Here is a 23,992-nt window from a genome sequence, read left to right as displayed (position 1 = left end):
TCACATACTTAATAAATTTTGTGCTAGGAAATTCTCTTTAATGGAAGGGAGTAAAGATGGTCAAATATCAGATATACATTAGAATAGTTATTACAAAAGGTAAATATATGAAAGTTACTTCAGCCCTGTGAGACCAATTTTAATTAAATAGTCCTAACTTCCCCTATGCTGACATTGAACTCTTTCTTCCAATTTTAAGAAAGTGGTACTTTTTTATTCTTGTAATTTCTTAATGCTAGTCTGGAATTATAAGTAGGACATTTCTAAATCTCTGAACATTTACAGGAACAAATCATGAGTGGTAAATTTTGTAAACCGTATAACTTTTAGTCAAATACTATTAATACTTTTTCATTCATTAAAACAGTTAAAAAACAATAAACAGTATTTCATATCAAACATAAGGTGTAATATACTATAATAGAATGAGAATTCTCGATTGCCTACAATCTTCTATTTTGAAGTCATCGTAACCCTATGTAGATGCTAGCTCCCTGACAAAGGAACAATGGCAATCTGGCAATCGATGCAAGAGACCAACATCTGGCTTTCTTCATTTCATTTACATGTAGATAACGGCACCACCCGATAAAAGAAGAAGGACAAAATGAATAATCATCAGTGGAAATCCAGGATTCAGTAGATTCCCCTTGCTAGTTGCAGAATTTTGAGTAAGTTGTTCAGTCTCTCCATGCCTCATGAGGGAAGAGTGAAGATAGGAAATATATAAAATAGAGTCATTTTAGCCAAGCTGCTAAAATTAACATTATGAAGGTTGAGGTATGTGGAAAGACTCCATTCTTGTTCTAACTAGCCTGGCAACGTAAAAGTTTTTGAAATTTCCAGTCCTGCATCCATGTCTGGATATACATCTGGGCCTCCAGATAACCCTCTAATTATCCCTTGAAGGACTTCTATGTCCAGATCACCTGATTAATCCTGAAGGACTCAGGTATACATACACCTGACATCCATTATCCACACCACCAGACATGACCGGACCTTCTGGAACCCATCTTCTGGACCACCTGGCATCGCTTATCCAGGCTACCTGACATCTGACTGATAACCATCCTGTACCAATCATAGGGCTAAGAATGCAAGGCTGATAATTCTCAAGAATGAACATTTTACCCTAAGAATTTTTAACTTTCTTCCTTGGAACACTTCTGGGTTTTTGCCTAGCTCTGTTCCCAATTTTTAAACTCCGTGACCCTTGAATAAATCTTTATCATTTATAGCCAAAGCCTCCAGACTCTTTTTGAGTTAATTCAATACTTAGTTTCTTCATCTGTATGATGGGAATAGAAATGTCTTGGGGTCACAATGAGAAATGAATCACTTACTCTATGTAAAAAGTGTCTAGCAAAAAGCATTCAATATAAAAATCACCCAGTAAATGTTATTTCTTTTCCCTTTTACCTCCTGCTCAAATATAACTATGCCTGTTGCTAGTGGTCTTTGGGGGTAAATTGCACCTTGTCTTATTATGAGAAACATTACAAGGGAAGAATTGGGAGCTTGCTCCCTGACATTTTCACCTAATATCCTACCATTGTGAAAATTTGCTCAGCCTCTCCTATGTTGCTTGCATGTCTCAAGATATAGTCTGTGCACTTATTAGGAGATTGTTTGCAACTCATTTATTTGATTTTAAAAATTTACACATGAAAATCCATTCTTCATGGTGTACAATTCTTTAGGTGTTGACAAATGTATCAAGTTGTGTAGCCACCATCACAGTCATGATGAAAAACAATTCTATATCCCAAAACGCTCCCTAGCACTGCCCCTTTGTAGTCAGCCACAGCTCACACCCTCATCTTTGGAAACCACTGATTTTCTCTCTGTCACTATAGTTTTGTTATTTTTACCAGAATGTCATATAAATGGAAATATATTATTTAGTCTTTTGGGTTTAGCTTCTCTCATATAACAAAATTATTTGAGAATTTTCAATGCTATTATGTGTATCAATAATTGATTCCTTTTCATTGGCTAAGTAATATTCCATTCCATGCATGTGCCATGATTTATCCATTCATCACCTGAAGGATATTTGAGTTGTTTCCAGTTTACAGCAACTATTAATAAAGTTGCTATAAGCTTTCAAGACAGGTGTTTGTGAGGTCATAAGTTTTTATTTCTTGTGGGTAATTGTCATTGAAGTGGCATTGCTATGTCATAAAGTATATGTTTTATTTTGTAAGAAAATATCAAATTATATTCCAAAATTATTATGCCACTTTTGTATTCACACCAGCATTGTATGAGAGCTCTAATTGCTCAGATTCTAATTGCCAGAACTTGGTATTGTATATTGTCAGGTTTTTTGTTTTATTGTTTTGTTTTGTTTTGTTTTGTGTTTACCTCTCTAATAGGTATAGAGTAGTAGTTCATTGTGATTTTAATTTGCATTTCCCTAGTGATTAATGATTGTGATTTTTTTTGACATGCTAATTTGCCAACTCTATATCTTTTCTGGGTAAAATTTCAAATCTTTTACCCACTTTTATTGAGTTGTTTGTTTTGTTCTTGAGTTTTGAGAGTTTTAAAAAATATATTCTGATGCAAGTCTTTTGTGAGATACGTGATTTGTAAAAAAAATACCCAGTCTCTAGCATGCATTTTCACTTTCTTAACATGGTCCTTTGCAGAGACAATATTAAATTTGATAAAGCCCAATTTATTCATTTTTCTCTTCTGATTCAGGCTTTTGGCACCTTATCTAAGAAATTTTTGCCTAATTCAAGGTTACAAAGATTTTCTTGTTTTATTCCAGAAGTTTGAGAATTTTATGTTTTATATTTGGATTGATGACCTATTTTGAGTCAATCTTTGCATAAAGTGTGAGGAATGGGTCGACATTCACATTTTTGGATATGAACATGCAATTGCTTCAGTGCCATTTATTGAAAACACTATCTTTCTGCCTTTAAAATACCTTTACACCTTTGACAAAAATCAGTTAATTTGAGACCTTATTTATTTTCAAATATAAGCATTTATTTTTACAAATTATTATGTAAAAACTGCTTTAGATCTCTTCCACAAATTTTGAAATGTTACATTTTTATTTTTATTCAGTTTAAAATATTTTTAAATTTTGCTTTGACTTTTAAGTTACTTAAAAGTATGACACTTATTTTGAAATATTTGAGGCATTTTCATATATGTTTCTGTTATTAATTTCTAAAACATAATTTACAAATTTATATAATAATTTAAAAACAAAATTTTCATTATTTCTATGATTTTAAGTGTGTTAAATTTTGTTTTATGATCCTTAGTACAGTCTACACTGGTGAATGTTCTATGTGCTCTTGAAATGAATGTGAATTTTTCCATTGTTCTATAAATGTTAATTAGGTCAAGTTGATTAATACTGTTGTTCTGGTCTTCTATATTCTTACTTATTTTTCAGCCTACTTTTTAAAATCAATTACTGAGAAAGGAGTCTTGAAGTCTCCAATGATAATTGTGAATTTGTTTATTTTTCCTTTTATAGCTATCAGTTTTCTTCACATATTTTGAAACTCTGTAGTGAGGTGTGCACACTTTTCGTATTTTATGTCTTCTTGGATAATTTATACCTTTATTATTGTGTAATGTCCTTCATTTCTTTTTGATAATATTTCTTGATCTGAAGTCTATATTATCTGACACTAATTAGCAACTATATCTTTCTTTTGATTAGAGTTTGCATGGTATATATTTTACATTCTTTTACTTTTTAACTATGTCTTTATATGCAAAGGGAGTTTCTTGCATATAACATACCCAGTTAGATCTTGTTTATTAAACCAATTTGATAATTTATCTTTCAGTTGGTGTGTTTAAACTGTTAAAATTTATGTAATTATTGATATGATTAGATTAAAATCTACTACTTATCTGTTTTCTATTTGCTCCATATGGTTTTTCTTTTTTCTCCTGTTTCACCTTCTTTTATTTAATTGAGCATTTTTTGGTTCTATTTTATTTCCACTCTTCACTTATTATTTATACCTCCAAAATGCCTGAAAGTTAATTAAGGGTTTAAAATTTTCATTTTTATTTAATTTAATTAGAGTCTACTTTCAAATAATATTATAATACTTTACATGCAGTATATGGAACTTACAACAGTATATTTCCAATTCCTTTTCCCAACTTTTGTGCTATTGTTATCATATATTTTGCTTTTAGATATGCAATAAACACAAAAATGCATTGCTATTGCTTTTGATTTTGATATTCATGTAACTTTTGGTGTAATTAAAAGTAATCAGAATGAATTTAGTCCATTGCTGGCACTCTTTATTTCTTTGTGTAGATCCAAATTTCTGCCTGGTATATTTCTTTTTCCTAGAGAATTCCTTTAATCTTTCTTATAAGGTAGGAATTCTGAAAATGAATTCTATTTGTTTTTGTTTTCTTGAGAAAGTCTTTATTTCTGTTTTAATTTTGAAAGATATTTTCTCTGAGCATAAAATTCCAGATCAAAAGATTTTTCTTTTTCCTTTTCCCATTTCAAAGATATCACTCCATTGCCAGGTGACTTGCACAGTGTCTGACAAGAAGTCTACTATAACTCTTAATTCCTCTGTATTTAATGTCTCTTTTTCCTCTGGATATCTTCAAAGTTTTCTCTTTGTTTCTTGTTTTTAAAAGTTTAAATATGAAACACCTAGGTGTATAATTTTTTATCCTGCTTTATGTTCTTTGATATTTTTGTATCTGTGGGTTCTACCTGTGGTTTGTTGTCTGCAATTAATTTTGGAGGATACTCAGCCATAACTCTTTTTGCTCTTTGTCTTTCAGGTTGGGCCATTTCTACTGACCTATCCTGAAGTTCACTGATTCCTTCCATGGCAACTTGAGTCTAGGAATGAACCCACTGAAGGCATTCTTCATATCTGCTATTACGTTTCTTTTGTTTCTAGTGTTTCTATTTTACTCTTATAGTTTTCACCTTTCTGCTGAAATTTCCTTTTGAACTTACATTGTGTCCAATTTTTCCAATAGAGCCTTTAACATATTAATTATAGTTATTTAAAACTCCCTGTCTTATAGTTCAAAATCTATGTCATATTTGAGCTTGGTTCTTTCCATTGCTTTGTGTGTTGGTAATTTGGGGTTATTTTCCTTACTTTTTTTATATACAAAGGTTTTCACAAGTTTTTTGTTAAAAGCCTGGTATCTTGTATAGGGCAGTAGAGATTGAAGTGAAGCAAATAGGGTTTTGGTTTTTTGGGTTTTGTATGTTTCTTTGTTTGTTTGTTTGTTTGTTTTTGCCTCAACATAAGCCTTTTTTTTTTCTTTTCTTTTTTTCTCCTCTTTTTTATTCTGTGAGGCTTTTAGCATGGAAATTTTAGTCAGCCTAGTTAGGAATTGAGTTATTTTGATGTTGCTTTGATCGCCCTCTGTGTACCATAGGCTTTAAATTCTTCTATTGGTAACTTTGCAGTTAGGGTGGGGACTGGTTTCTCAGAGGTGTTTCTGAATGTCTACTCCAGCTTCAGTTTTCTGTCTTTTCTTTGTGCTGTGCTTCAGAGAGGATTTCTCTTCATGCTCTTACAACTATCTCAGCAGTATTCCGCTGTTACTTGTACTTGAAGGTTGTTAGCCTGATGGTGGGGAACAAGGGGCAGGGCGGGGGGGGGGTCGCATTCATTATGTGATGTTTAACTTCAGTCTTAGGCAGGAACTGCTTTCCTGAGTCTCAGGGTGTGGGTTTATCAGTGCTGTTGCCCTGCTCCCTGCTATAGTTCTTTCCCTGCACATAATCCTTTCCCTCTTCTAGGGGCAGAAGATAATTTTGTTTATTTCCACAAGCTACAATGGGTTATTTTCAGTGTTCTAAGGGTGATAGTGTTTGTTGCCTTTCTCCCAGCAATTTAAGCCTTTTGTTTCATAGCAGACCCAAGGAAAAGGGTATGGGGGCAGGCTTCCATGCCATCTCATAATAGCTGCTGTTTCCTCCCTCAATTTACACCACAATCATGGTTTGGGGGCTGTCTCCAGCCTTTTTTGTGAGTGTCTGGTGAGGTCCATAAAGAAGACCCTAAAAGTTGGTGCACACTCTTTCTCTACCTGTGCTCCCAAAGAGTTACCTAGTCTCTCACCAGCCAAACTTAGTTTCCACCAATTCATCAATAATTCTTCATGTAGTGTTCCTATTTGTGTCTGGCTGCATCTGCCTCAGGTAACCAAGTACGAGGTCCTGTCTTTCCCTAAAAAAACCTGTATCTCCTTACATTTGTGGCTAGTAGTTTGCCACATGACTTCAGCTGCCTGATAGGTTAAAAGAGTTGTGAACTTGAGGTCTTTCCAACATTTGTGTATTGTTTTGTTGTTAAGACCATGAATGGTGATCCTTCCAACCCTTTACATCTTAAACAGAAACTGGAATTAGCTGTTTTTAAATTTTTTCTTTGTCTTTTTTCTAGGTTGTAAAAATTTTAGAATCCTTCCCTATCTTTTCTAGGAGTGTTATGTTTTTTTATCTGTTACACCAGTTTTTCTTTCTATGGGTAGAAATATATTACCATCAATTGGTATTTGTCTATTACTTTGAACTTACAAAGTCTGTTAGAATAATTTCAATACTTTTATCTATAACAATCACGTGGAGCAAATGAGCAGCATTTGCCCTCATTTGGATGACAGATTTGAAACATAGATATACAGAGGGTGACAAAAAATGTACACACATTTTAAGAAAGGAAACAGCTGTATTAAAATTGTAATACTCGATATATACCTATAACAAAAGATGAATACAATTCACGTTTGACTTCTGCAATTAAAAAGGTGCTCAAAGTGGTTACCATCAGTGTAATTTTAATACAGTTTTTTCCTTTCTTAAAATGTGTATACTTTTTTTGGCACCCTCTGTAGTAGTCATTTATCTAGGATCAGAGCAAAGCCATCTTAGAACTCCCGAAGTTAATGTGTTAGCTATTTTAGGCACCTGCTTTGACATTTCATTGGGGCCAAACTGCCAGAACATTCTTACCCAGAAACACAGGGAGAAATCAGGCCTCATTAGAGTAGTCACAATAGTAAATTTTTACAGTTTTTGAACATTAAATTTAAACTCACCCTAGATAAATGACCTTTGTAATTTCCAGAGAACTTTGCCAAGTCTTTACTATGCTATTGTCCTGAGCAGGGCAGGCTGTGCTAGAGAAAGAACAGCTTTAATTCCCTATCACTTTACATCCTAGGAATGGGTCAACAGATAAAGGAAGAATGTCAATAGGGGCTAGCAGGGAGGGATTATAGTTCTGTGCTGAGCTGAAAACAAACTTCTTCATTTTACCTGGGAGAGTCTCTTGCATCTAAACATGCCCCTTCCTATGACAGAACACCTGTGTTCTCACAGCTATCTTGGGAACTGCTTGGTTCCAGGCCCTGAAGTTAACAATTGTTGGTCTTAGTTTGAGCTCCTTTGTCTCCCATTTATCAGGGTCCCTCTAACATCATGTTCAGACCACAACACAACAAGAACCAGTGTTCGATCTTAGAGCTTGATAAGAACAGAAGTAGGAAATCATATTTTTTAGCAATCCCAACATCAACCACATGACTTTCTTTCAGTATTTTTTTAAAAAAATATTTTGATTTCAAACAGAAGAAAAACAAGGGCTAAAACTAAGATCTGAGTTCTCACTCCCTTTCCATTAAACTTTTACTGTCTATGTTACAAGTCAATCAATAATGAGTTTTGAGTATATACATTTGAGAAAAATACACAGTACGAAGCTATAACATCAATGGTCATAGCAAGGGTGTAGGAGTGACAGAGATGAATGAATCTGAGCCCAGATTATGGAAGCTATATCGAGGCCTCACTTTCTTATGACAACTTGGAAGTGAATTGCCTACATAAGCAAAGAGGGCAACTGGTCTACCAAAAGACCTTCCACATTAAACCATCTTTACTTTAAATAGCTGAATGTATTTGAGTTGATATAAAGAGGAAAATATCAAGGTACAAAAAATGAATATAATTTTCCCATAGAAATTAATGCTCAGTGGAATGTTAGTACAAACAGAACTTAAACTCCAATTGTATCTTAATTTTGATGAAAGTTGTAGGAAATTGCTGAAGATGTAAATGCTTCATGCTCACAAGCTGACCTCTCTTTACCTACCACAGTTTCTCATCCCATTCAGCAAAGGCTAACATTTGCTATGAGCCTTACAAACCTAAAATAATGCTTAAGTATTGTTTTACTTATGGGTCAAAGATCATGAATAAAATAATGGGTCAAAAGATGTAATCTCTCATGAGAAAATATCAACCTATCTGGCAAATGAAACAATTGGAACAATCCACCTGAATTTTAATGATCATTTTTGAGGTAAGATAGTGAGGAAAGGAGTAGGCGACTAAGATATAAATGTACTAAAGAGAGGCAACAAAATACGGAACAGTTCCAGTTAAGATGGAATAAGCAGACTAAGCTCATCTCTCTCAGTAAATATAACTATGAAACACCTTAACATATGCATGGTGCTTATATTTGAGGGTGCTGAGGAGTACATAGCAGCAAGCTAGTCAGGGAAGAATACCAGATTTGAAGTATTACTGGACCAGTGATAAGTTTGTTTTCTATTCCTCTCCTGTATCCCTCAGCCTGAAATAAATACAGCTGCAACCAGGAGTCAGCCTCAGGAGCAGACAGGTTCTGAAGTCCCTCAGCATTAGCTGAAGGAGTGAAAAAGGGAAGTCTTAATGCTCAGAGAGAGTGTAGAAGTCCTCCATTTTTGTGGTTACTTTTTCTCTCCTCTCTTTTTCTCCATTCTCTTATGAACCAGTCCCCAGAAAACCCACTAAGGCAGTGGCAGAGACCAGTAATGACCAGTAATTGTACATCCATATACAAAAAATAGATCTCAACCTAAACCTCCTATCTTATTCAAGAATTACCTCAGTGGATCACAGATCTAAATGTAAACCATAAATTTCTAGAAGAAAATACAGAAGGAAATCTTCCTGACTTGGGTTAGGCAGAGATCTTTGATGGGACACCAAAAACACAATTCATAAAAGAAAAAAAATCATAAGTTAATTTTTTTTTTAGCTGAGCCATCCTGCCACCTGTTGGCAGCTCAGTGGCAGCTCAGCTCAGGCCAGGCATCGAACTGCTGTTGTTCAGAGCTCGCACTCTTGAGCAAGCTCTTAACCAACAAAATTTTTTTGATCTGTGAATATCAATGTTCAGAGAATGAAACAACATGTTACAGGCTGGGGGAAAACATTTGTGAATCACAGATCTGACAAAGGACTTATACCCAGTATATATAAAGAGCTCTCTAAACAACAAACAAGATTTAAAAAAAAAAACTATTAAAAAATGGGCAAAAGACTAGAACAGGCCATTTACCCACGGGGATATAAGGATGGCAAATAAGCACATGAAAATGTATTCAACATCATTAGTCACTAAGGAAATGCAAATTAAAGCTATAATGAGATACTACTACACACTTATTAGAAGGGCTAAAATAAAAAATATTGACACTGGTGCAAGAGAGCTCTCCTACATTGCTGCTGGGAATGCAAAATGATATAATAACTGTGAAAATGGTTTGGAAGTTTAAAAATGCTCTTAACCAGCAATTAATCTTAGTCCAGCAATTCCATTTCTGAATATCTACCCTAAATAAGTGAACATGTATATTCTTAAAACAATCTGCTCATGAATGTGCATAATAGCTTTATTCATAATTGCCAAAACCTGGAACCAACCTAGTGTCCTTCAATGGTTGAATAAATGAACTGTGGTATATCCATATAATGGAATAATACTTGGCAATGAAAAGGAACAAACTTCTGACATATCAACTTAGGTGAATCCCAAAGCATTATTCTAAAAGAAACCAGTTTCAAACATTGTATACTGTATGATTAGATTTATGTGGTGTACACCTTTGAAAATGTCCATTTGTAGTCTGGTATTTTATAAAATAGCTTTTTCAAAAAGAGATACAAAGTTGAACCAAAAGGAATTTTTGTCTTCAACTCCATTTTAAGATGTCGATTTCAAGTCCCAGAACCAGAGGCATGTAATGACTGTGGACTAGTAGCCTCCTATCACTGAATCTTGCCACGAGGGTTGGGGTTTCCTGGACCCTCTGAAAACAGAATTAAGTGACAGACTGGCAATTCTTTAGATGGTTTGATAGCTGTAAATGGACAATTGTATAATCCTGGTTTACCAGAAATATTTTTCTGTCAATATTCAAATAGGTTGTCTATACTGCTTCAAATTCCCCAGAGAGTTGCCAACTCATCACATTTCTAAGTATTTCACAGACTTGATTATTGGCCATGGTTCTATTTGTTTTAACATCACATTTTCTCTTTCTGCCTTCTGAAATCTGTGCTTTTCTTGGTCTCTTTGACCAACGCCCATGCCCTAAAACTGGAAACCTCATTTTATGTCGGCTCCATATGACTTCTTATTTCTTCAATTTTCATTTCTTTCCTGAGACATCCCTATAAAGCCTTCTCTTTGAGTGGGTGAGTGTACATTAAGATGGCTGGTTATCTGGTATTGGCCTAAGCCAGAGAGACTTATGGTTTGTTTTCTGCTCAATTTCTCCCAATTCGCCACATCACTAAGATTCAGAGAAACCCACTCAAGGCCAGCATGCTCCAGCAACTCTTTCTCTGACCCCTCGCTCTGAGAACAGGCATCTGGCTCGTGTGGACCACCATGAACTGCCCACTTTGTACCCCTCATTGGCTTCTCCTAACTTCTAATAACATGTCTGTTAGTAAGAATTGCCTACAATAAGAAAACAATAAAACTTATTGGATGTATTTTATATAGTAGTACCATCCATGTCTCTGGCTCAGTAGTTGGGCCAAGGTCCCTGTACAAAGCCTTCTAGTTTTATAGATTCAGATTCCGATTTAGCTGACACTGTAAATGCCTTCTATATGCCAGCTGCTTTCACTTGCATTATCTCACTTAATCTCCAAGAATTCCCATCATCTTGAAAGTATTTATTAAGTACTAATTTGCATTATGTGCTGCGTTAACCTCAGGACATTGGCTATTTCACAGCCTCCTAAGGCCTTGCAACATAATAGTGCAGGCGTATCTATGTAAGCATGCACATTTTTTTGAGTATTACTTAAGTGTTTCTATTATGTGTATTTAAGAGGGAACAATCTCAAATGTGGGCACCACAACACTTAACACGGAAATGCACGGTGCCCACCTTGGGTGATAGCACAGGTTACAACCCCATCTTAATTGTTGCAAATGATGTAGTGTGTATAGCAACATAATCCTTGGTGGGTACATGGTACTTTCCACCAACAGATATTAGTTATTTAATGACTACGATGGGTACGATATTTATTTGTATCGTGTGCAAATCTGTCACAGTCAAGAAGCTTTGGACAAGTTTCAACCATGGCCTTTGGTTGAGCAAAGTTTGGGCATTCAGCTAGAGGATTGTGTTATGTCTTTGAGTCTTTTCTCCCTTGTTATGGTAAAGCACTAACAATAGTTAAGTAGAGGCAGTTAGAGGAGAGAATCATCGTTGCTTTTTCTTTCACTTAACTAGTGCCAAAATAAATTTTGAAGCATTATCTCAAAGTTGCTTTCAACTCAATCTGGGTGTTTCTCTTCAGCTAGAATATCACCCCCTCCACTGGAATCTTTATTACATCACACTAATCTAATTTAAATGCATTTTTACTGTACTTGGTTTAATGAATGTTGGAATGTGTCACTATGAAATTGCACCATTAATTTGATAAATAGGACTTGAAGGTATAATTTTTTCCAGCATTGCAGACTAATGAAGCTAAAATACATATATAATAAGAAGTGTAAATAATAAATTATTCTTAGGAGCAAAAAAAAAATTAATTAGATCTTACCACAAATTGCATCTCGATGTCAATTTTTTTTTTTCCCAAAGCTACTGACTTTCAAACTACTTGGAACACCATTGTAAACCTTGGAAAGTTTCTCAAGTGATTACCTTCCATCCTGGGAATCTGTTTTAAGAAACTGCTATTGTTCAAAAAATCTTTTTAAGATGCCAGTACGGATCCCCTGTTGTCATTTCTACCAGGCATTTAGAGTTTCTAGATGAATTAATCTTCTTCTTTAAGTTGCACCGTTTTATTTATTCATAAAGACTCCTGAAAATCCTTTCAGATAGTATGCCATAGAGATGGAAAAAAGAAAAAAAAAAAAGAAAGAAAACCAGGAGAACTTGCATGCAAATTTGCCTCCAAAGGTGACAGAAATCCATTTCCAGGGATTTCAGGGAAGTTCCTCCTGCAAGTTTGCTTTTCACCAAGAAGTCTGTGTATCCATGGGCTGAAGCAATGTGATAACAGAGAGTAACTGGTCATACCCCAGTTACTGTGCAGATGCACACTCTGGGTAAGATACAGATAATAGACAAGCTGAAATTTAGCTAGTTAATATGCACACTAAAACCAGGGACCAGATAATGCCCCAAAGGAGATTTTATTCCTTGGGTGGAAAAGAAGGAATTATGGTTATGACTGGCATAAGTGAGTTTTGGATCAGGTTCAGCATAGGAGCAGTGACTTTAGTGTTTGTACATATTAGCTAGTAATTCCTAAAACTCTAATTAATGAAATCTTTGCAGAGGACATTAGCTACAGGATATCCATCTGCTTAGAAACATGAAGACGACTAAAGCCAAAATATATGGCCATATGAAGTCCATTTGGAGGCTTTAGCCCTTGTTTTTAGTGTGATATTAATTTGAAAGACAAAGTATCCATCATACACAATAACTGTTATACTTATTTTTTATTGATCAGATAGGATGTTTTAGCTTCATTGTTAAGATGGGACTAAATTTTCCTTATAGAAAGATTCCAAGAAAAGGGAAAAGAGCTCCTGGGAATTGAATTAACTATGTGGAGTCCACCCACCCTCTCATTGTCCCCAGCTGGAGGTCTGCACATTCAGAAACAATTTAATCATGCTCTGTCCCTTCCTTGGCCTGATACAGGACCCTGGGCCAAATGCTATCCCTGGCCTTATTTTCTATTCCTAGCATGTAGTTTAACAAACAATGTTTTTATTTCTTGTTATTTGATTTGAAGCCAAAATTCTGACGTGGCATCACTTTTGTTGCCAGATAATGCATTAAACCTTACTAAGGGGTAAACATAATGATCTTCATTAAATCCTTTAAATGAACCCACCTCCTGCTTCTTCAGGTTGAAAAAAGCATTGACAGGGAACATTGTGGAAGCATCTCAGGGCTATTTTCTTCTTGTAACAGAGGGAGGGAGAGATGAGTGGCAGCTTTTAGGGGCCTAAAGAAAGTTAGGTAAACAAAAAAGGTTTTGTAAGATTTCTTTTCCTAATGGCAAAGTTTTAGAGCAATAAATCACAATTCGTCAATACCATTAGTTTTGGGGCATTATACACCCTCATTAAAGTGCATAAACAATTATATTTATTGAAGGTAATGTACTGTGTAGTGCATTATAACGACACTCATTAACATATGTAATCATCATTTGAATGGGCTTTACTACAATGTAAACTGATAATGGCATGATTACACACTGGGTTATTAACTTTTCAGTCTTAAGATAATGAAAGGTGATGCAAGAAACCAAAAGCACATACACATGGCCCTTCATTTGTGAGTTGTGCATTTCCATACCAAATTCTAAGTTCAGGTACCCATGCTCAATAGCTGTCTCTTTTGTACCTATTGTCATGATGCAATATTAAACTCAATGCATTGCTTTAAAGAGGTGTGTGTGTGTGTGTGTGTATGTGTGTGTGTGTGTGTGTATGTGTGTGTGTGTTTAACTATCTCAGACCTAATTATGAAGATAATTCTCTGGGTGACCCTATTTCTGTCTTATATCGTAGCTCGTGGTTTTCATATTCTGGTTTCCATACCTTTCCACACTAGACTCTTGACAATATCCCATGCTCTAAGAAAAATAGGAACTTCCTCTAAACTTTTCCTTTGAAAACTTCACTTAAGAGGTATTTGGCAAATGGCAGGGAAACACTGGAAAAACCCATGTTGAGGAACATTCTAAAAAGTGGCAGGGTCATGAAAAATAAAGAATAAAGAACTGTTCTAGATTAAAAGACTAAAGAGCCATGATAACTAAATGCAACATCTGATCCTAGAGTAGAGCCTGAACCAGAACATTTCTCTCTCTTTTGTTGCAGTGGTATTTTTATTAGGACAATTGGAATAATTTGAATAAGGTCTGTAGATTAGATAACAGCATTTTATTAATGTTCATTTCTTGATTTTGATAATTTTACTGTGCTTATGTAAAAAAAAGTCCTTCTTTATGCACATAAAAGTTTTTAAGAGTAAAGGCCCTTTATGTCTGCAACTTACTCTCAAATGAATAATTAAAAAATAATGTCTATATACTTAATAATAATGATAGTAATAACAGCTTATAAGAAGAGAGAGAAACATATGGCAAATATGGTAAAAGTTAACATAATTCAGATAAAGGGCATTCAGGAATTATTTGTACTAGTCTTGCAACATTCTGTAAGCCTGGAATTATTTCAGTTCTTTTTTTTAAAAAGGAAACATTTAGAATTTAAGAATTGACCATAAAAAGGCCAGGACTTTAATTAAGGAGGTCTGTTGCCTGGTGTTTTCCTCATTGAGTCAGGATAACAATCAGGGTCTCAGTATTCCTTTCTACTTTATCAGCTCTGTCAGTGAAAGTCACAGAATGAGAGGACAGCTCTTAATTCCTTTGCTCCAAGCCAATATCTATTTCCTATATTTAGAGTCAGGAATGACAAAAGGTGTGTGATATGAAAGGTGAAAGACATTGAATTCTAATCACCTAGGTTAAAGAGTGATAGCAGTAGCCACTTAACATTCTCCTTTTAACCATCACAACCAGTGATTCTCTAAAATCTCACTACCACTTTTGAATCAGCTCGAGAGGGTTCTCAGAAGATTGATTGACTTTATGTCTCTGCATAAGCCCTAAGGAAAGCTCTCCTGTTTTCCTCCTAATCAAATTGCTGTATTCCCACTCTTAAGTAGCACCCAACCAAACTTGAACCAATAGATCACGTAGAATAGACCTAAATTTACCAACCACATGTATTATAGGGAGAATGAGGCAAATAAAAATAACAGCAAGTTACCCAAGACACTGAAGGAAGAACAAAGACTAATATTGGAAGTTGCTGGCATTGGTCCTCTTTTGTCCCTTTAGAACAGTAATATTAATATATTTTAAATTTTGCTTTAGAAAATATTTTCTTAGGTTGTCTAGTTTTCACAGAATTTCACAGAAATTGAGACTTCAATAGCCCAGAGCTACTCATTTCAAAGCACATTTATGGAATCAGAATTGACTGACTCTCCTCAAGAACTGCAAAACAAAATTAATCAATAGCTCTTCATAAATAAGAGGACATGCATACTACAAATGCATTTATGTACAGATAACTAGGCTTGAAGGCTACATCTACTGGGTTAATGTTCTTATTAAATCATATAAGTGTTGGCACAATCATCTTTTCTTATTATAAACACTGAGCACTTTTATTTGCTACAGGGTATAGCTTTAAGAAATTTCCAATTGACTGACAGCTGCCTGTCAACTTCTTACTCTGGAGAGATCCAGGAACTCAGCTTGCAAAGCTCTAAGGAATTCTAGGGAGCTCCAAGATGGTTAATGGCTGTCCATTAGCGTGAGGCCCAGCGGAGCCTTAGAATCTGTTAAGTGGGAAGTTCTTGCTGTAGAAGGTCACGTAATTCCCTATTGCCATCTGAGAGAACTGGGAAAATTCAACTTGAAGCAAAGACTGGGGTGCTATAAGTTTATGTACTAAGGGAAATCATTTCATGCAGTTTGGTATTACCGTACACCATGTTTTATTTATACTCTATACTGGATGAGAAATTGAATACTGTGCTCTTTTCTGGCAATGGAAACCTGCCTTATTCTCCCGAACTGGGCACTGCATCAATACAGCAGCTTGCAGTCTTTTTGACTATGCATTATAGAGTGGCTTCTGTGCATTATATATTAAATCCGATATGCACTGTGAGTTTATATGCCACACACACTACATTTTTCTATATTACGTCCTGCAATCTATCATGTTAAGTGAAAGGGGTGATGGAGTGGGCCTCAGGTAATGTAAAGAAGATTGCTAACAGCTTGCATGCTGTGTTGAGAGTAGGTAAGTATTTCTGCAGTGTGCTCTGTGTATATACACCAAGTGAGCACACAGCAAACTGACCATGTAGAGAGTTCAACATCCCCGGCAATGGAATTAACCACCTATACACCACTAAAATTACCTACAGCCACAAACTACGTGCCTGCCCCATTAACAAAGCCCAGCAAAGTTTCATGTGAGCCAAATAGACATTCCCAGAAGTGGGAATAAAATGAAGTCTGGCCCATTAAAGGAAAAGCAGTTCCCTCCCCACCCCCAGCCCACCCCCAAAACAGTCAAGCCAGGCTAACAAAGGACCTCAGCACAGTAAATGTGGACAAGCATTTAGCAATCACAGGCTCTGAGCTGTTAATACATGTCTCACATTCTTTAGTCCAGTGTGTGGATGGGACCTGGAGCTCCCATCTCTAAACATCACATAAAAAAGAACACAAAAGCAATGGTTGACAACTCATGAGGGAAGAAGTGTGGATGGCCCTTTTGAAATAAAAGTGGATTTTCTCATGATATTATCTATTCATGCATCAGAATTCCTAAATCTAGGAATACTCAGAATTGTGCTACCTGCATTATCACTGCCCTTCAAATTGTCTCTTCTGAAATTTTGTAGAAGGGGAAGCACATGTAATCTTGGCCTCTCTTTTTATTCATTCATTTATTTATTTATTTTTAATAAAGCCCAAATTTTATTTTATTTTATTTTTTTATTTTTTTTAGCTGAGCCATCCTGCCATCTGTTGGCAGCTCAGCGGCAGCTCAGCTCGGACCAGACTCGAACCACTGTTGCTCAGAGCTCAAACTGTTGAGCGAGCTCTTAACCAACTGAGCCACTCGGCCGGCCCTTGGCTTCTCTTTTTAGCATAACTGTTATGGCTTATTAGGAATCCTAATGGAAAATTTTTATATATCTATGAAAATTTCTTGGTTCTGCTTACCTATTGATTTAAAGGCAAATGTTTTCTCATTACCTGCGGCCTAGATATTGTGACTGCTCATCAAGACTTGACCCTGTGTTCAGCCACTGTGAGTTCCCCTGTTTCACCATTTGAAATCCTGTAGTTACTTTAATTTGTGGCTACTAATCTTGGAATTACACTTTAGAAGAAAAACAAAAAAACTACAACACTGTTAGACCACTTGACTTACCGCAGGACAGCCTTGCCTTCTCATTGTCACTGCAGATGCTTTTCTTAAGAGCAGTGAAATTGGTCACAAGGATGAAGACTCTATTCCATCAATATGAGTGAACAGAACTATCATTTAAGGTGCTGTATAATCACCCATTATTTCTATTCTTTTAGCATGGATAAACTTCATGTGATGGGGGGATTGTAGCTTTTGTAGAAAGAGACACTTGGCCTTGAGTATCAGGCTTTACAATACCTTCCTGGTGCAATATTATCAGGTGACATCAATTCATCCCAGAGCATTTTACAGCTTAACAGAAGGTTTTGATTTCCTGATGGAGTCTTAATTGATTCTGAATTCTTTAGCGTTCAACCTTCCTCGTGATGATTGTTATAAGACTTAATACAGGAAATATTAAGTTTAGAAAAAGAAGGCCCAGCAGGGATATTTTTGTGGACTGTCAAAGATACGTTTCACTATTAAGCGGAAGTGCCTGCAGAGCTAGCCAAGGAGCTTTGGGTTAAAGCTTCAGGCCATCTCACGTATCTCCAGCTGCCCTGGAAGAGGAGAGTCCATGTGATCGACAATCTCAACTGCTAGATGATGTACACAGTGACACTGACAAACCAAGCAAAATAAGCAGGAGTTACTTCCAGTTTTGTTCCATCAAAAGGAAGGCTGCCAAAATTCAAAACTCTTAAGAATGTAGGTTGAGCAGGGATATACAGGATCAGGAAAATTATGCTACCTGGGCCATACGTCGAGGACTGTATGAAACCTGCTTTGACACAAAATTTGCATGAAGTTTCTTTCCTGCTATAGCTAGCAACCTGGGCCAAACCTGCCCTATAACTTTTAGAAGGATCAAGTCTAATCAAGGAAACCATGAGGATGTGATATATATAAAATAACACTAGTGATGGCAATTATTTGCTTTCATAGATAGGGAGGCACTAAAAATTCTTGAGTTGCTCAAAATATCTAGGACATCATGATTTGCCTATCCTTGGATTATAAGGCCACTGGGTGCCCTGCTCCTTCTCTTGAGCATGTACATCTGCATTGCTCCTCGCTAATGCAGGTGGGGAGGTGGGAAGGTAGGTCTTCCAATCACCTGGAAGAAGAAATTACCCTAACTGAATATTCATTCATTCTTTCATTTATTAAAATAAAACGTTTTCTGCATACCTACTATGTGTCCAACACTCTAACATATTTTCAGAAAATACTGATGGGGAGGACTTTCCTCCCACACCTGAAATGATGAAGTGATGTCATGAGGCCATGTTACCACAACCAAGCGTTACTCAGCAGAGATGGTCTTCCATGTGGCCCTCTACATACCTAACCACAGAGTTCGCTTTACTCTTATTTTTTATTCCCTACACTACACACATACACAAGGTGTTCCAGTATGCCATCTTATACCAGTTTATATAAAAAATGTACATAATCATTCTGCAGCTGTCAACTGCCTGGAAAAGCCCAAGAGTTCAGTATGAAAGGTGCTATTAGGTTGGGAAAAACACCACGGCTGCCACAGATGGCTCATTTTCACAATAGACCTGAGGTTTAAAAAAAAAACTAGTTGTTTTGCCTGAAGCATAAACAAGGACTATTCTCCTTGAGCAAGTGGAACTGGCTTTGCAGAGATGAGGCTCCAATCTGTCTTGCTAAATTCTGACATTAAAAAGAAACACATATGGGTACATATGCAAATGCTCGTATGACAAAGGTATAAGTCTGGAGTAGTTGTATGCAAAACTTGACTTTACATTGTTTTTCATGATGGTGTCAGTAGTGTTTAAGAAATAATATTTTTATTATAAAAGAAACACATACTCATTCCTGAAAATTTGAAACATAAAGAAAAACTCACCCATAATTTCACCATCCAAGGATCACCACAACTCTTTGGTATATTTCCTTCCAGTCTTTTTTCTGCATGTCTGTGTGTGTGCATATATGTATACAGACACACATATATATATTCTGTAAATATATATAAAATAAACATATATTATATACATTATAAGCATTTATATAATCTATATATCTATTACAAACATGTTACTCTTTTTACCTAATTGAGCAATAGAATATATTTATATATGCACATGTTTATATCTTTCTTTTGTTCATTAGTATTATAATTATAACAATTATATAATTTCCCATGACATTAGTCATTAATTACACTCCTTGAACATTTTTAATGACTGCATGCTATTCTATTATGTGTACACACCATAACTTGTTTAATAAGTTATCTACTATTAAAAATATCAGAAGAAAAAGTTGCCAGTTTTTTTTTCTGTAGACAATGCTTGATTAGCTATCCTTACATTCAAATATTTGGCTGTCTCTCTACTTATGTGAATTAATGGAGCAAAGAGTGACCTCACAAAACATTTTTAAGACTCTTAAGATCCTCTCTGGTCAAGATGGTGGAGTAGGTCAATGCTGTGCTTGCCTCCTCTCATGATCACATTAAAATTACTACAAAACAACTGAGCTACCATAATTGAGAATCCTCTGAAGTCTAACTGAATGAAAGCCCTACAACTAAGGACCTACAGATGAAGCCACGTTGAGACTGGGAGGAGGGACAGAGATGTGGAATGACTGGTCCCACACCCATGTGGGACCATTAAAAATTGGGAGGAATATCTCAGCTGTGGAGCCCACTGTCCCCTCCCATCCCCCCTATCCCACCCCACCCCCCGCCTCCACAACAAGGGTTTCCATCCCACACCAGGCTCCCCAGCCCAGGGTTCCAGTGCCAGGAAGAGACATACCTATAATTTCTGGCTGTGAAAACCAGCGGAGATTGTGGCTGAGTGAGATGAGGGTGGCTGCAGTCCCAAGTGATCCTCCTGAAAGGCCCATGCACAGACCTATTTGCTGACAGACTCAGTCACTCTGAGCTCCAGCCCTGGGGTAGCAGCTTGAAAGGCACCAGGGACACACGGGGAGGAACTGAGCTATCTGGCTCCAGGGTGAGGGCTGGAGGGGCAGCTTTCTCCCAGATGGAGAAGCTGGCTGAAGTCATTATTTCTTTGTTGAACCCTCCCACCTGCTGGCATGCAGACACAGGTGATCACCATGTCTGAGTCTCCATCAGCCTGGTTAACACCATTCATCTGCCCCACTCTATTGATTCCCTGAGACCCTGCGAAACCCAATTTTCAGGCATATCCAAATGGCTTCCATCGGCCTGTCTTGGCTTATGCTGCAGACTTTTCTAAAACCTCTCAAAAGTTCACAAAACATGAACAAGCAGTATCTGGCTTCAGCACATCCCATACCTCTGGCTGAGCAGCCATAAACCTAGCACTAGCAACAGCCAGCCTTTGTTCCCAGATTGGCCTCTTGAGGTACCTGCAAGCTCAATGCAGGTGGTGGCCATCTGCAGGTTGATTTGTGGCTCACCCCAGGTGGCCCCAGGCAGGGCAAGGGCTGTGGCTAAACTTTGCCTGTGACAGGGCCCCTCCCAGGAGGTCCTGGGACTGGCATGCCCTGTGGCCAGCTTCGGACCAAACCAGAGCATCACCTGGCCATGGCCAAGGATAATACATCCAAAGGACAGACTGTGCAGGCACCAGAGTCCTGCTAAAGTGAATCCTGCTCCATAGGATCAGACCCTGTACAACACCACAACCCTCCTCCACTGTAGTCATAGCCAGTCCTCACAACCAATCAAACCAAGGGTCAATTTCTCCAATTGATGTGCAAACAGCAACCAAGGTGCAATTAAAACAGGAGAAAACACACAACTGACACAAGGGACACACTTGGAGTATCCGGCTCTAGTGACCAGGGAGACTGTGCCACTGGACTCCACAGGACACCTACTACATAAAGCCACTCTACTAATATTGGCAGGCATAGCAGTCCTACCTACTACGTAGAAACAAACACAGGGAGGCAGCCAAAATGGGGAGACAAAAAAACATGTCCCAAATGAAAGAATAGAACAAAGCTCCAGAAAGAGAACTAAACAAAATGGAGACAAGCAGCCTACCAAATGTAGAGTTCAAAACACTGGTTTTAAGGATGCTCAATGATCTCAGGAAGAATTTCAACAAAGAGATAGACAACATAAAAAAGAACCAGTGAGAAATGAAGACTACAATAACTAAAACAAAGAATACATCAGAGGGAATTAACTGTAGATTAGATGAAGTAGAGGATCAAATCAGCAATTTAAAAGATAAGGTAGCAGAAAACACCCAACAGAACAGAAAAAAAAAAGAATCCAAAAAAATTAGGACAGTTTAAGGGGGCTCTGGGACAACATTACGAATACCAACATTTGCATCATAGAGATACCAGAAGGAGAAGAGAGAGAGGGCAAGGAATTGAAAACCTATTTGAAGAAATAATGACAAAAAAACTTTTTTAACCTGGTGAAAGAAATAGACATAAACGAGCCCAGGAAGCACAGAGAGTCCCAAACAAGATGAACTCAAAGAGGCCCGCACCAAGAAACTTCATAATTAAAATGGCAAAGTTTAAAGACAAAGAAAGAATCTTAAAAGCACCAAGAGAAAAGCACTTAGTTACCTACAAGGGAGCTCCCATAAGACTATCAGATGATTTCTCAGCAGAAACTTTGCAGGCCAGAAGGGATTGGCAGGAAATATTGAAAGTGATGAAAAACAAGGATCTACAAGTAAGATTACTCTATCCATCAAAGCTATCTTTTAGAACTGAATGACAAAGAGCCTCCCAGACAACTAAAAGCTAAAGGTATTCATCACCCCAAACCAATATTACAAGGAATCTTAGAGGGACTTCTTTAGGGTGCAAAAAAAAGATCAAAAATATAAATAATAAAATGGTAATAACTACATATCTATCAACAATTACTTTAAATGTAAGTGGATTAAATGTGCCAATCAAAAGCTAGGGTGGCTGAGTGGATAATAAAACAAGACCCTTACATATGCTGCCTAAAAGAGACTCACTTCACATCAGAAGACACACACAGAGTGAAAGTAAAGGGATGGGAAAAAGATATATTTTATGGAAATGGAAACAAACAAACAAAAGCTGTGGTAGCAATACTTATTCCAGCAAAATAGACTATAAAACCAAGGTTATAACAAAAGACAAAAAGGACCCAGTCATCCCCCTGCTGGGCAATTATCCGAAATGCTGCTTTAAAAGGACATGAGCATCCATATGTTCACTGCAGTATTGTTTATAACGGTCAAGACCTGGAGGCAGTCTGGGTGTCTGTCAATGGACGAATGGATAAAGAAGAGGCAGTACATATACACAATGGAATATTGCTTGGTCATGGAAGGGAATGGGTTCTCGCCATCTGCAGCAGCGTATATGGACCTGGAGGGTATTGTGCTGAGTGGAGTATGTCAGACTAAGAAAGACAAATGCAATGCGATTTTTATTCTTATATGTGGAATCAAAGAACAAAATAAACAAACAAACAAAAGAGAAACAAACTCAGAGACAGAACATTTTGATCTTTGCCAGAGGGGAGGGAGGTTTGGGGGCAAGGTGTAAAAGATTAAGGGAGTAAGAAGTACAAACTGATAGCTACAATATAGTTGTGGGGCTGTGAAGTAAAGCCTAGGGAATATAGTCAATAATACGGTAATAACTATATATAGTGCCAGGTGGGTACTAGACTAGTCAGTGGGATCACTTCTTAAATTATATAAATGTCTAACCACTATGCTATACTCCTGAAACTAATATAAAATAATATTGAATGTCAGCTATAATTGAAAAATTAAAAAACGGGTGAAGGTGAAGGGGAATAAGAGGAATAAAACAAATAAGTCAAGGGGATGTAATGCACAGCATAAGAAATATATCAATAATATTGTGATAGCATGGTATGGTGTCAGGTGGTTGCTGGACTTATGGTAATCGCTTTTTTAGGTATATAAATGTTGAATGACTGTGGTGTACACCTGAAACTAATATAGTATTTTATCTTAGTAATATATATATTTTTAAATCTTTTAAAAAAAGAAAAATTAATTAATTAATAATCAATAAGACTAAAAAAAAAAAGACTTTTAATATGCATTGCCAAATACTTCACCCAAAACAAACCTTTTTTGCTGGGGATAAGAAATGTTTCTGGTTAAATATCAAGGCACATTACAATAGGGCCTATTTGGTACAAAGAATGTCTTTTCATAATTTTTCATAACCCCTTGAGTTGTGTCTAGTCACCTAGGAGTAAACCAAAATGGAATTATTTTCTAGCTGACAATTGTAACTCTGCAATGTTCAGCCCAGATCTTAGACAGACTGCTTTAATCACAACCTCAGTCCCTCAAAAATGTCATTAATTGTGTTTTACATTGCATTTTTAATCACTCTTTCACTTAGAGATACATCTTCACTAATTACCTCTTAATGTTATAACTTCCTGAATCCCCTCACTGTCAGGACCTTTCACAAGAGCAAACAGTTTTATTAGAAGAAGGACTTGGGAAATTTCCTTGTTCATCATAATGCACAAAGTATTCTGAACCTACCTGAGGAAATGTTATTATCTTTCAGGAAACGATATAGTCTCCCAATGCTCATTCACATACCTTAAAGTCTCCCTTGAGATATAAAAGTAATCTGAAAATTAAGAAGAGCATTTGTGTATGTGTGTGTGTGTGTGTGTG

Source organism: Hipposideros armiger, unplaced genomic scaffold, assembly GCF_001890085.2.
Source record: "Hipposideros armiger isolate ML-2016 unplaced genomic scaffold, ASM189008v1 scaffold_255, whole genome shotgun sequence".
In the NCBI taxonomy this organism is placed as follows: Eukaryota; Metazoa; Chordata; class Mammalia; order Chiroptera; family Hipposideridae; genus Hipposideros; species Hipposideros armiger.
The sequence above is the reverse complement of the archived record's forward strand: the minus strand, read 5'-3'. Positions refer to the sequence as shown.